The sequence below is a fragment of the Leuciscus leuciscus genome (assembly GCF_965113295.1).
Source record: "Leuciscus leuciscus genome assembly, chromosome: 25".
NCBI lineage: Eukaryota > Metazoa > Chordata > Actinopteri > Cypriniformes > Leuciscidae > Leuciscus > Leuciscus leuciscus.
This window is the reverse complement of record NC_138724.1, coordinates 32,079,243-32,094,661: the sequence shown is the minus strand read 5'-3', so window position 1 is coordinate 32,094,661 and position 15,419 is coordinate 32,079,243. Positions and strand designations below refer to the sequence as shown.

General features: G+C 40.9%; 1 protein-coding gene and 1 long non-coding RNA gene across 2 annotated transcripts in view; one reads left to right on the top strand and one right to left on the bottom strand.

Moving 5' to 3' along the window:
• Positions 1–15,419, bottom strand: part of LOC309491201 (stonustoxin subunit beta-like) — a 141,544-nt gene that overhangs the window by 40,553 nt on the left and 85,572 nt on the right. The gene's annotated exons all lie outside the window — the stretch shown is intronic.
• LOC309491306 overlaps positions 1–15,419 on the top strand; it is a 227,879-nt gene that overhangs the window by 142,301 nt on the left and 70,159 nt on the right. The gene's annotated exons all lie outside the window — the stretch shown is intronic.

Sequence of the window (15,419 nt, the reverse complement as noted above, 5' to 3'; positions counted from 1 at the left end):
TATATATATATATATAAAAAAAATAAAATAAAATAAAAATTCACCATAAGTATCTCTTTAAGCCAGGACATTTATTTCTCGTCTGTTAACTCTGGCCATAGTCGAAGGGTGCATATCCGTTCAGATTTGGACATTTGGATAGCAAAGGTCAGATAAATTACCAAGCCTGCTCAGACTCCGTTCATTCGCACTTCACCGAAATTACCTTATAGCGGCTGCTAACATCTCTGGGTTCGAAGTGGTGGCAAAACTTATGTTGTATGTGCTAACGAAGCTCGGTTGCATCACTAAGGCAGATCTTGTTAGACGATCATGCTGTTCCAGAGACGTTCAGCTGGGAATCCGTAGTCTCCAATTTCATGATTAAGGTCACGCACGCGCATTTCTGACCACTGCAATGCCATAGCTACGCACTGTAGTCTTCAGGCGGCTCTGCCTTTCAGCAACCCTTATCCATCACCCTGCCCTCCTCTAACTGTGATCAATTAAATTAGTCACTCTGCTCAATCCAGCTAGACAGTATATCACTGAAGATGTGGCTCCCTACACCTTAAAAGTTTATATTTCTGCAGAATCGATTATATGTTTTGCTTTTCTTCCAGATTCCTTATTTCTTATCCGGATCACAGCCGGTTGTTCCTTCCTTATCTACAGTTAGTAAAATCGATGTGTGGTGGGTCTCAGTGTCCCCATGGTGTGTGTGGGGTTTGGCTTGGAATGCCCTAAATACATTTCATATCCTATGCTGGAATTGTCATTGAGGGTGAGTAAGCGCATGGTTTTTGTCGTCCCTTTGGATGTAGTCGAGCTGTTGCACCCTATTTTCCTACCTACGAAGCATCTCTCTTTTAAGCGTGGTTCAGGACTCCTCTAGTTCTGTCCTCAAAAGCTGCAGTTATCTCCCCTCCAGTATAACGGTCATTCATTTAGGATTGGGGCAGCCACTACAGCAGCTGAACGTGGCATTTCTACTTCAGCTTTCAAGATCCCGGGCAGATGGTCTTCCTCTGCATTTAAGTCTTACATAAGACCCGATTCTAAAACTATTCTTCAAGCCCAGCAAGCTCTACAATAACCATAAGGTAAATAACTATGCAACTACTGGTGGTGGTGTCAATCTTATTTCCTTCATCCTGTTATTATTCTAGCCAGCACTCCTCAATGACTCTAGTCATCCATTATGCGTGGCCTAGCGGCTCTGTTCAATGTGGCCTCGTCTCTATGTGGCTGTAGCAGCCGTTGTGCCTTTGTTACATGTTCGTCTTTAAAAAAAAAAGAAAAAAAAAAAAGATTGTGCCTTTGTTACATGTTCGTCATTTAATATATATATAATTATAATTAAAATTTTTAATTATAAAAAAAAAAAAAAAGTGACGGCTATTTCATGCGATATTCATGTTCTATGTGGTCTACTGTGACCGTGTAGCCTAATGTGGCTGTCCCGTGGTCTTGTGGCCATTAAATATGGCAGGTTCTGTGTGGCCTAGTGGCTCTGTCTCGTTGGCCTCGTTCAGTGCGGCTTAGCAGCCTTGTGGCCCGGTGGGCCTCGTCTCTGTGTCGGTCTCATGGCTTCGTGGTCCCATGTTGCCTTGTCCTATGTTCGGCCTTCAAGGCTGTGGCCCTTATGGCCTTTTTCTGTGTGGCTTAGTGGCCGTTGTCTGTACGTCTCGTCTAAGTGTGGGATTATGGTTTGGAACTCTTTATGTTCTGTGTGGTCTACTGTGACCGTGTAGCCTAATGTGGCCTTGTCGCGTGGTCTTGTGGCCTTCATGGCATGGTTAAATGTGGCCTAGTGGCCTTGTATTCAAGTATGTCTGTCTACGTGTGGCATTAGTGGCCTTGTGGCCACGTGGGCCTTGTGTACATGTGGGGCTTGGCGCCTTGTGGCATATGTTTGCCTTGTTCTTTTAAAAGATGCCTGATCGGCCAGTGGCCCCTTTGGGGCATAGGTTCAATGTGGCTTAGATGCCGTAGTCTTGTGTGGTTTGTCTTCGTGTGGCACTAGTGGCTTGGTCTTGTCCTTAAAAGATGCAATGGTGGCCAGTCGCCCCCCGGGGCATAGGTTTGTGTGGTCTTTAGGCCGTTGCATCTTGTCATAAAAAAATAAATAAAATAAAAATAGCCGTTGTGGCTCATAGAAGCCTTGTCTCTGTGGTCTATAAAGGCCGTGTGGCTCATAGAAGCCTTGTCTCTGTGGTCTATAAAGGGCGTGTGGTCCAATGAGGCCAGAGTCTGTGTTTATGCTCGGCCCTAGGCGGCTGCTAAATGTGGTCCATTTTTTATTTTGTTTTGTTTATTATTACAAGGACATTGCATATTAACATGGCAAGTCAAAATATGCCAGAGTTAGCCAAAAGGCTAGTTTTCATCTGCAGTCCTTGCCAATGTGGCCTGTTTTATTATTTCTGCCAAGGCGGCTGTCTGTGTGGTACAATGTGGCCTGTTTTATTATTTCTGCCAAGGCGGCTGTCTGTGTGGTCCAATGTGGCCTGTTTTTATTACTTTTGCCAAGGCGGCTGTCTGTGTGGTCCAATGTGGCCTTGTCTACGCAAGCCAAAAGCGGCATTGCTGGTCCATGAGGCCTTGTCTCTGTGTTTTCCTAGGAGTGAACTGGCAATTTATTAAAAAAAAAAAAAAAATTTATACTAGAATTTAATTGTCCTTCTTTCCTATTAAACTTTAGGCACGCTGTATTTTTCACATCTAATCTACCATTTGTTCTTCCTTCTCTATTTCTCAGGAACCCCAGGACTCTAGACTGGTGGGTATACTCAGTTACCATCTTTTGGGGGTTGGCGGGCCCTGTCCCGGTGTATTCATACTCCACCTATTTTTGGGGGTCTGCTGCGCCCCTGCCTTCATCTTTAGGCAGGAATTGCAGATCCGATACTCTCGGATTATGCACTACGGACGGGGCCTACGCCAAATGACTTTGTAGATTATCAGCTTGCTGAGCTGTCAATAAATGTACGGTTTATTGAAATAATTCTCCCGAGTCTTTCTGGTAGAACTTCATCTTTGTTTCCAAACGCAATAACTTCAGTTTTGTCTTTGTTTAATTGAAGAAAGTTTTGACACATCCAACTGTTGACTTCGTCAATGCATCGGCACAAGGAGTCAATGGGGCTGTAATCATTAGGCGATAGGGCTAAGTACAGCTGTGTGTCGTCTGCATAGCTGTGGTAAGCAATTTGGTTATTTCTCATTATTTGGCTCATTGGGAGCATATACAGGTTGAACAGGAGTGGCGCAAGAATTGAGCCTTGAGGGACTCCGCATGTCATGGATGTCCACTCAGACTTATGGTCTCCTATACTAACATAATAACCTCTCCCATCTAAGTATGACCTGAACCATTTTAGGACTATCCCAGAAAGCCCCACCCAGTTTTCCAGCCTGTCAAGAAGTATGTTATGATCGACAGTGTCAAATGCAGCACTGAGGTCGAGTAGTACCAGCACTGATAATTTTCCTGAATCAGTATTTAAGCGAATATCGTTTATTATCTTTATGAGCGCTGTCTCTGTGCTGTGGTGCGGTCGGAAACCAGATTGAAAATTGTCAAAGTATCCATTCGAGCTTAAGAATTTGTTCAGCTGATTGAAGATAACTTTTTCAATGATCTTGCCTATGAAAGGAAGATTTGAGATCGGTCTATAGTTGCTTAATATGGTCTTATCCAGATTGCTCTTTTTCAGGAGGGGCTTGACAACTGCAGTTTTCAGGGAGTTTGGAAAACTCCCAGAGAGAAGTGAGGCATTTACCACTTCTAGGAGATCTGCTTCTAAACTGTTTAGCACACTTTTGAAAAAAGATGTGGGAAGTGTGTCAAGAGCGCATGTTGATGTTTTAAGGTGTTGTACGGTTTCTTCCAAAATTTTGCCATCAATTTCTTTGAAGTCAGACATAGTAACTACTTTCTCAGGTGGTCTGATCTGTCTGACCTCAGTGCAACTCAAGGATGTGCTGATCACCTTTCTGATATTATTGATTTTCTCAGAGAAGAAAGAAGCAAACTCACTGCACTTGCTGTTTGAGAGCATTTCACTAGGAATCTGGCTTGGGGGGGGGGGGGTTTGTCAGTCTCTCTACAGTAGCAAAAAGAGTGCGTGTGTTGTTTAAATTGCTGTTTATAATATTTGAGAAGAAAGTCTGTCTAGCTTTGCCTAGTTCCATATTGAAAGCATGCAGGCTGTCTTTGTAGATGTTATAATGGACTACAAGTTTTGTCTTCCGCCACATGCGCTCTGCTTTTCTGCATTGTCTTTTCATATGTTGCACTGCTGTTGAGTTTCTCCAAGGTGCTTTTTGTCTGCCACTCTTCTTCCTGACTTTCACTTTCATAAGTAAAATGCGAGGAGCACCTTTTAACACAGTACCCAGATATTCGAAAGACGGGTAATTCCCAAATTATATTTGCTTACATTGATAGATATCTTTATATCTATCTTTATGTAAGCCTTTAACACCTGAGAAAGACAAAGACACTCCCCTAACTGCCCTATTAGGAGCGATCAGGCCCTGTCATTCAGAGCAACCTTGCACAAAGAATGAGGAGATTTAAAAAAGAATGGCTTTTAGATTGTTTGGATTTATTTACAACACAACACAATCCAAAAATACAAATGACAAAAGAGCACATTGAAAACAATGATCCAAAGACAGAGACCTTTGTGCCATTCCTAAAAACATTGTACATACTTTTCATTTCCAAGGTGTTTGATTTTCACTTTACCATGTTCATGTACAGAGACTCATGTGAATGTTGAAGTCAGCAGGACTCAGTTGCATCTGGTCCCTGAAAGAAAAAAAGAAAAAAACTGTGAACATACTGGTATCAAGAGAAACTATAGGGCTGCACGATTTTGGGAATAGATTTTAGATTTTTCTGGTTAAAATTTCTTTTTAAAATTCACAGAATACACACACACACACACACATTTCCAACAATATATAATGAACACCAGGTTTGTTGTGCCTTGTAGGCATAGGCTACGCAGTGCTGCATAAAATAATAATAACAATAAATTAAATCTTCCAAAAGATTTCAAGAACAACTACGCTAGAGAAAAATATATTGATTATCATATGTTACTTCAAATGTTTCCATTCGTTATGATGATATAAAATGAGATAATAGTAAAAACATAAAGCCTAATGTTTGGTGCATTTTTCCTTTCAAACGCAATTGCGCTCCAAAATATAATACATTCAAACCCACAGCGCGCTCCAAAATATGATACATTCAAACCCACAGCGCGCTCCAAAATATGATACATTCAAACCCACAGCGCGCTCCAAAATATGATACATTCAAACCCACAGCGCGCTCCAAAATATGATACATTCAAACGCCATCGCGCTCCAAAATATTAAACATTATGGTTATACATATCTATGTTTGAGCAGATATCCACAAACAGTATTTAACAGTAAACACGGGTCTAAATAGTATAATATTCACCATATATCTAGCAACAGTTCAACTGCAATGTGAAGTTTATGCAACAATACCATAAACTAATAAGAATTTCTTACCTTACATCTTTCTTGTCTTCAAATCGCGTTCTTCTTCTTCTGATGTAAATCCAATGTAAGCTCAGACGTGTCTTCCAAACTCGACGAAAAGCAGAGACTTGTGAAGTTTGTTGGTGTTTTGTGTTTGAGGTAACGAGGGCGTTCGCGTCCCATGTGGAGATTTGCATGTGAATCTCTTTTGCGCGAGTGGGCGTGGTCGAATTAAAAGTAATTAGCAAGCGTTTGAGATACTGGACATCCTGTTGGTTTTATACAAATTACTTAAACAGAGAATATTTGTTTTCAGTTTGAATCCGATCATTTAAAAGTACACACTTAAATGTGTATAAAGGTATATGGCTCATAAATGTGTGACAAGTATTCGCTGAGTTTTGTTTCAGTTTATAGACGTGCTCAAGAAAAAAAAGTTCACCGCGACGGAGAGGCAGAACGCACACCCTGTTTATTTTCTTTATTTTACAAAAGCACAATGTTTTGATTTGATTGTAAGTGGACACATACAAAAGTAGAAATATCACAGATTATTTTTTTATATTTCTTTTTTCTGTATAACCATAAATGACGGAGTAATTTAAGTTTATGTTGCTGCTATGTGAAAAAAATCCAGCAAAACGCGTCGGCGCGTTTCTCGACCTCAGAGGGTTAAAGGTGAACTAAGTAACTTTTTTACCTTAACCGAACAGCTTCGGAGTCATTGGAATAGTGACTTTTTTCGGGTTGAATGGTGGTCGTCTTGCTTCCCCCAAGCGCCTGTGAGCCGAAAAACCACCTTTGCAACTTTGGGCCAGTGTCAGGAAGTATCGCGTGATATCAGGTCTCACGATGTAACAAATTGCTTTACAGCAAAAAAATCTGCAAAAATTCTGTCATTATTGCGCGCCCTCACGCTGTTCGAACCCGAATGAAGAAGACCTTTTAAAGAATGTCCCGTCTGCTTTGATGTAGTTGATACTAGCCTACTAGCCTCTGGTATCTGAGAGTTGTCAACGAGTTTTTCGACAGTGTTGTCAAATATCTATTCCGAAGCTGTAGGGGGAGCTAAATAGAGAAACCTGCGAGCAAAACGCGACAATACAGTGAAGAAATTCCCGAAACTGCATAGCCCTGCTTTAAAGAGCAGCACGTCTGATAATCGCGCGTGTGTGTGTGCGTGTGCGTGTGCGTGTGTGCGTGTGCGTGTGTGCGTGTGTGTGTGTGTGTGTGTGTGTGTGTGTCAGCTGCAGACGTCAGTGTTTCTCTTCCACTGAAATCACATTCAGTTTATTCCTCAGACAGAAGAGCTGCAGAATTACACACACACACACACAAACCAAACTGATATATATATACACTCGCCTAAAGGATTATTAGGAACACCATACTAATACTGTGTTTGACCCCCTTTCGCCTTCAGAACTGCCTTAATTCTACATGGCATTGATTCAACAAGGTGCTGAAAGCATTCTTTAGAAATGTTGGCCCATATTGATAGGATAGCATCTTGCAGTTGATGGAGATTTGTGGGATGCACATCCAGGGCACGAAGCTCCCGTTCCACCACATCCCAAAGATGCTCTATTGGGTTGAGATCTGGTGACTGTGGGGGCCATTTTAGTACAGTGAACTCATTGTCATGTTCAAGAAACCAATTTGAAATGATTCGAGCTTTGTGACATGGTGCATTATCCTGCTGGAAGTAGCCATCAGAGGATGGGTACATGGTGGTCATAAAGGGATGGACATGGTCAGAAACAATGCTCAGGTAGGCCGTGGCATTTAAACGATGCCCAATTGGCACTAAGGGGCCTAAAGTGTGCCAAGAAAACATCCCCCACACCATTACACCATTACCACCAGCCTGCACAGTGGTAACAGGGCATGATGGATCCATGTTCTCATTCTGTTTACGCCAAATTCTGACTCTACCATCTGAATGTCTCAACAGAAATCGAGACTCATCAGACCAGGCAACATTTTTCCAGTCTTCAACTGTCCAATTTTGGTGAGCTCGTGCAAATTGTAGCCTCTTTTCCTATTTGTAGTGGAGATGAGTGGTACCCGGTGGGGTCTTCTGCTGTTGTAGCCCATCCGCCTCAAGGTTGTGCGTGTTGTGGCTTCACAAATGCTTTGCTGCATACCTTGGTTGTAACGAGTGGTTATTTCAGTCAAAGTTGCTCTTCTATCAGCTTGAATCAGTCGGCCCATTCTCCTCTGACCTCTAGCATCAACAAGGCATTTTCCCCCACAGGACTGCCGCATACTGGATGTTTTTCCCTTTTCACACCATTCTTTGTAAACCCTAGAAATGGTTGTGCGTGAAAATCCCAGTAACTGAGCAGATTGTGAAATACTCAGACCGGCCCGTCTGGCACCAACAACCATGCCACGCTCAAAATTGCTTAAATCACCTTTCTTTCCCATTCTGACATTCAGTTTGGAGTTCAGGAGATTGTCTTGACCAGGACCACACCCCTAAATGCATTGAAGCAACTGCCATGTGATTGGTTGATTAGATAATTGCATTAATGAGAAATTGAACAGGTGTTCCTAATAATCCTTTAGGTGAGTGTATAGACACAAGGAACACATTTAACCCCTTAGCTGTCACCCCCCTTTTTGAGAATGGACATTAAAATGCACTATTCAAGCTTAAATGGTTGTAATTCAAGAATTCTTTGGAGTATAGACCCAAGTTTGGTCTTGTTTGAAAAAATAGCAGATTATTGCTAAAGTGAAAGCACTTCAAAAAATTAAAGTATGAAAAAGTTATGGAAGTTTAAATTTACATTAAATCAAATATAATTTATTTAATATTTTTCTTTTATATAAAATATATATTTTACAAAATATGTTTTACAAAAAAATTACTATAAAATCAAAGCCATATATCTAACCAAGTTGTGTTCCAAATTTGAAGTTGTTATCACAAAAATTTAAGTTCCCATGAGATTTTGTTTAGGCGTATTACCAAAAATAGCCACCGGGTGTCATTGAATTCCATTGAATTTAACTGTATGCATTCTACCATAACAAATTAATAAATTTCTGTCCAAATATCACTTCTGTCACAAAATATGGAACCTTGAGACTCAGACCTTTCTGAAAATATGTGTTTTGTCAAGATTAGAAAATATTTTGATCATAAATTATGAAATATGATGATGCCCAAAAGGGGAGGAGCCTGATAAAATAATTTAGAGTACCGTTTCTATGGTAACACAATGTCCAATTTCAAAACAGTTTTCACAGGATGAATTCTGAGATCGTAAGCTTTCAAATGATACCTAATTTATGATAACTACTAAAATATGTGATGTAATAAAAAAAGGCTATAAAAAAAGATAATATTATATTTTAGAGGATAATATGTATATTACACTTTTTAGAGGATAATATTATTTTATATATTTTTTTATTGACAAATACTAGATAAAATGTTTTATTATGAACTTTTAGCATGAAAACCAAAGTTTCAATTATTAAAAGTGTGTGCGTCGACTTTTTGTGACAAACGCCAGAAACGCTTGTTATGATGTCGATTTTTTGAGGTGCACTCTTGTCATAAATTCATCTATTACTGTTCCTGCATAAATTGTAACAAAAAACAGTGTTGAAATATCTATTAAGGAGTCTTAGACCTTTCCAACGATATAAAGTTTGTCATGATTAAATTAGGATTTAATTGTAATATAGTGAAGTAAACTTAGGCGTCCCGTATACGGGACGGTGACAGTTAAGGGGTTTGGAATATATATATATATATATATATATATATATATATATATATATATATATATATATAGATGAGGAATACAACTGAATAGATTTGAACTAAAACACTTGCACTGACACTCAGAATCACATGATGTTCAGTCTGAACTAAAGCAGATTGTGTTGGACTGTTCTGTGTAAATGATAGTAGGCATTGGTGGAATTTATGGGGTTTTTGAAAACCTTTCCTGAGAACGTTTTAGATTTTCTGTCAGATATTAAAATATTGTTGTAAGTAAATATAGTTAAATTACTGTATATGAAATAGACAGATAGTGTTTCATTTCTAGGGTGAGAGTGACTGATACTATTGAAACTTTGAGCTGTTTTAGAAACACAGTCTATTCACAATGAAAGTGTTCAAACTGCAATATTAAACACACAGAACAACTGCAAAGAGTCCAATGTGTAAACGATATGATTTAGGCATTAAATCCAGCAGAAACTCCAGAACAATCTGCATATTTCTACACACTCAGGACAGCCGTCAGTCCCTGAACCTCACCGTCTGAGTTCAGCGTTTCTCCACTTTACACACTCTTATGATCCCAGTAAAGCCAGTCCAAGCTGTAATGTGATTGGTTAATGAGACACAGCTGACGCTCATTGAGGATTCTCTTTCTCCAATGGCAGAGACAGAGGTTTGATCTTATATAAGAAGATCTGGAGGAGTTACAGCTGGAGAATGGCTGTTGTTCAGGTGAGTCTCTGTCCTGTGCTGCGTTCCAGTCCACTTTTAGACACGCACTCGCGAACTTCCCTAAGCACTTCCCCTCAGGGGAATCCCCGCCGCCATTTTGAAGTGCGTTCCACTTCGTGAAGTGGACGAGGGAAGTTTAGATGGACAGACCCTCGTTCCCTCGATTTGGACCGAGGGAGCGAGTCTACTTATATGTACACTTCAGGCACCTATATGTCCCACAATGCAGTACGATTGTGACGTCACCACAGATCTCGTCTAATCACCACCACAACAAACAACTCTATGATATATTAATTCAAATTTTTTTTATTGAAAACAACCCAAAAACCATATATACATTTGGATGCTGCATTAAACAAATTCTTAAAGGGAAAACAAATGTAAATAATAAATCAACTACATAGCTGATTCCAAGTGATCAAGGGCTTAGGACGTTCCAATTCAGCCCATTGCAGTTTCCGCCAGTAGTGAGCACTCGCAATGACGTACATCCGAGTGAACGAGACGGAGGGAAGTTAGCAAGTGAAGGGCATTACAATTTTGGACTGGAACGCAGCCCTGGTGAAGCTCCTTCCTCATCTTGCTCTCTGTTAGAGTAAGTGCTCGTCATAAATGTCTGATTCCCTTTATAACAGTGGTTCTCAACTCCAGTCCTCGGGACCCACTGCTCTGCACATTTTGTATGTCTCCCTTATTTAACACACCTGAACCAGATCATCAGCTCGTCAGGAGAGACTCCATGAACTGAACTGAACTGAGTGTGTCAAATAAGAGAGACATACAAAATGTGCAGAGCAGCGGGTCCCGAGGACTGGAGTTGAGAACCACTGCTTTATAACACAGATGGCTGTAATGTATTGCACACTGCTGTTGATAGACGATTACTCTGATATCAGAGTGTGCTTATTCCTCCTAGCATTAGCTATGGTCATTTATAATGGGAACGCTAATATTTCTGTATTTCTGCTGTGATTTATTCCAGGTTTCTGAGTGATGTCGTCTGTGCTGAAGGTGTGACGGGAAGCAGATAAAGCTGTTCTCAGTAAAGTACAGCAGGATCTCAACTCTCCTGCAGAAACTCAGAGCAACTCCTGTTCTTACTTCATAATTCTGTGAGTTTACTCCTGTAACCTGTTGATCATCAGTACAGTGAATCTTGAACCGGTAACACTAGTGTTGAGGCTCTCGACTGCATTGCTAGTGTTAGCATGGCATCTTTAGTCTTTTAGTATTGATTAGATGTGTGTTGTGTTGTCATTTCAGAGTCAATGTGCGGTCTCATTTTTGTTTTCACAGCCGTCCTCCACTCGTCCTCCACTCGTCCTCCACCTTCTTCCTCCATCTTTCCCTCTACTCTCCTCCGCCTTCCCTTCATCTCCTTCCTCCATCTTTCCTTCTCCTCCACTTTCTCCACTCGTCCTTTCCCTCTAGTCTTCTCAACCTTCCCTTCTGTTCCTTCCTCCCTCCACTCATCCTCCTCCACCTTCTTTCCCTCTACTCTCCTCCTTTCTCCACCTTTCACAGCACGGGTCCGCATGGGACAGGAGGAGTTCCCTGAGGGGTCTGGGACCAAGAAGGCGGCGGCGAGGGAGTCAGCAGCTCTAATAGCTCTGAGGCAGCTCAGGAGCAGAGGGCCACTGCCGGAGAGGGTGAGAGAACGACAGACCACAGAAAGAGTGTGATGACCGAGAGAGAAACAGGAACAGGAGAAATGGAAGCTCTAGAAAGATGGAAACTGCAGTAGAGATGAGAACTAGTCCGTAGAAGTCCAAGAGCCGGCAGTGACACAACCAAATGTGTTTCTGACCGACTGTGACGTTTAGGTGCAGGCGCTCGTGGGGAGAAACTCACTGAGATTAGTGGAACACACACCTTTTAGACCTCATCTCATTGTCCTCAGTGTCATGAAGATCCAGGTCTCTGTGTCTCTCAGGTGAAGATGGAGCCCTAATTAAGATTATCATTAAGAATGCTAATTTCACTAAGCTTTTCTCTGAGCTCTTTGATTCAGACTCTGGTGTGTGTAGTTCAGAAACGGTGTGTGTAGTTCAGAGTTTCAGCTCATCCTGTGATTCACTTTCTGATCTTCTGCTGTGCAAATGATTCACTTGAGTTTCTGATTCACTTTCAGATCCACCGCCTCGTCCGGCCTCCTTCACCTCCTCCACCTCCTCGTCCGGCCTCCTTCACCTCCTCCACCTCCTCGTCCGGCCTCCTTCACCTCCATCTCCTCGTCCGGCCTCCTTCACCTCCATCGCCTCGTCCGGCCTCCTTCACCTCCATCTCCTCGTCCGGCCTCCTTCACCTCCATCTCCTCGTCCGGCCTCCTTCACCTCCATCTCCTCGTCCGGCCTCCTTCACCTCCATCTCCTCGTCCGGCCTCCTTCACCTCCATCGCCTCGTCCGGCCTCCTTCACCTCCATCGCCTCGTCCGGCCTCCTTCACCTCCTCCATATCCTCGTCCGGCCTCCTTCACCTCCATCTCCTCGTCCGGCCTCCTTCACCTCCATCTCCTCGTCCGGCCTCCTTCACCTCCATCTCCTCGTCTGGCCTCCTTCACCTCCATCGCCTCGTCCGGCCTCCTTCACCTCCATATCCTCGTCCAGCCTCCTTCTCCTCCTCCATATCCTCCCACCACTGTTTTTACTGTTCTTTTGAACTGTTTTTATATTATGGGGTTCAGTTTTATTTCCTGTTTTAGAAGCGCAAGCTCATTTTAGCCATTTCAATTATTGTTTGGTTTTATCCATTGTATTTATGTAAAAAATATTTTAAATGTTACCTTGTTTAAGTGTAATTATGTATTGATGCAGTGAGTTTGTCAAATGGTATGTTCCAATTAGTTTTAGACTGTTTTTAATGTTCTGTACTTTTAATGCACTTAATGTTTAATATTAACTTAATGCTTTATTTATTTAAATAAACGTCTTGCTGCTTGTTCCTCATCTCTGCTGTGGTTCTTGTGTCCGTCGGCTGTGATCACATGATCTCAAACTCTACAGTCTGTAGGACAAGTGTTTGTTTGGAAAATAGTGAAGCTTTTGTTACTTTTGTCCACTTTCATAAGTATCAGTCCATCTAGATTTGTTCATGTTTTCAGTTCAGATTTCTCAATCATGTTTTATTGCTCATGTCATGTGATCTCTCCCTGTTTGGCTTTTTATTTGTGTAATTTAATGCTTTGATCAAATGGAGTTGTTCAGAACTGGACAGACACTTAACATCCATATTTCCTCAATCTGTTGGGTCAGAAATGAAGGTTGTATTTAAGATTTGGATGCAATCTGAACCTTGTATTTTAAAACAGATAATTGGTGTTTAATGTTCCAGTATTATAATTCCTGATATTTAATAGTGATATTCTGCTGTTATTCAGCAGTGTTGGGTCTGTGGACTCTGAATATAATGCAGTTGTAGATTAAGATGTTCAACAGTCGTTACTGACACTGTCATTTAGTCAGATATATTGTGTGTGTAAAGAGTCTTTGGGTTTGATCAAGTTCCTCTAAAACCTCTTTCAGACCCAGAAGACACAGAAACCCAGAGACGATCATCTCCAGAGTCTCTCAAACTCAAAACAATTCAACAGGCAAGACAAGAAATTAAACTTTCATCTGAACATCAATAAAGCTTGTGATTCATGATTTGAAAGAACTCTCTCTGTCCCTAAACCATTACTGTCTGTGTTTGTTTTCTGAAGATGGACATTAACACACATGGGCCGATAGATTACTCACTGACAGGTTAGTCTAGTTAAAGAGTCTGACCTGTGCTTGAACTGAACCAATGAGTATGAAGATCAGTCCATTCAATCCCATCATGCATCTGGCCTCTGAGTAACTGCAGGCCGCTAAAGCTCAAGGCATCCATGCATTAAAACTCTCTCACGCAGAAGAAGATCAGGAGCAGAAGAACTCAGTGCTGCTTTACACCAGGAGAAACTTCACCTTCAACTCTTTAAATCACAGGAGTTTACTGTTCATTACAAACAATCCACTTCTGGTCCTGATGGAGCTCTAAACCTCCAACCCGTTCTGAACCGCAACTGTATATCTAACAATATTAAAGCCTATATATGATTATAAGTGGGAGATCATCATATCTGAGAGTCCTGCTCATCATAAAGTATAAAGTTTAGTATTTCACAGTCCCATGTTCAGCTCCACAGCTTCTGTAGCTCTAGATAACTCTATATTGTCTCTGCTGGTGTGTGTGTGTGTGTGTGTGTGTGTGTGAGTGAGTGTGTGTGACGGTGTTCTCCTGAGCAACAGCTTCATCTACTGGTCATTCTCCAGACCGTCATCATGACAGTGAAATCTCTTCGTCTGCTTCAGGAGATGTTCAGATATTCTGGCCACATTCATCCTGACATTCAGTGTTAATCTTTCATTCAATCTGGCCAGTAAATCAGTTTCTACTTTCAATATGTTTGTTGTCCTGTAATGTTATGCTGGAGTTTTAAAAAACTGTTAAACTTGTGCATGTGTGACATTATATATGACATTATACTGTATGTGTTTAGTCCTCTTATAGGTCTAAAACACTAATGAACAATGAAGCGTGTAATAGTGGTGTTCAGTAAAGTGTTCTAGTACCAGATCATCAAATTAAACAACTTTCTCTTGTGTGTTTACAGTAGATTACACTGAGCTTACACACATTAACCTGTCCTGATTCATGCAGCAGAATTAGTGTCAGAGAATGAAGCGGAACTAAAGATGCATCTGGTGTTCATTAAAGTCTTCAGCCTCACAGATGAACTAATTAACACTTTTCTCTTTTGTGCTATTAGAGATTTATTGATTCTTAAAATTTTCTTAATGTTCATAATTCACAAAATGTAGAATTTCACGATATATTATCAATGGATATAGTGATATAGGCCTACCACACTGTAAGAAAAATAATAATAGAAAAACGGAAGAATTATTGGTAATATTTTGCTGTAATTCTAAAACACAATAGAAGAATGTCAGTGAAATAAGCCAAACTAATTTATTCACTCTCTTTGTTGAACACAGATTTGTGGATCATAAGTTATCAGACACGCTGCTCTTTAACAGCACTCGACATTAATAACTCTAGACTTTACATTTACAGATATTACACATCTAATCCAGTTCGACTGCGATGAAGGAAGCAAACGCCGCGCGAGCGTCACTACGGGAAGCAGAACGTGTCAAACTTCACCTCTGTTTCTGCTGTCACGTGTTAAAGACACACTAGACTAGAGAGTGACTGAAAGCGAAAGCAAGACAGTCCGAGGAGAGAAAAATCACGGAAACAGTTCAGGTACGTAATAATAATAATAATAATAATAACAACAATAATAATAAGTGTAATTTGTTAATCTTCTGATTTAGGTAATCTAATGTCCCCAATAAATCATACAAATATATTAGAAGAAAATAAACGTCAAACACGAGAT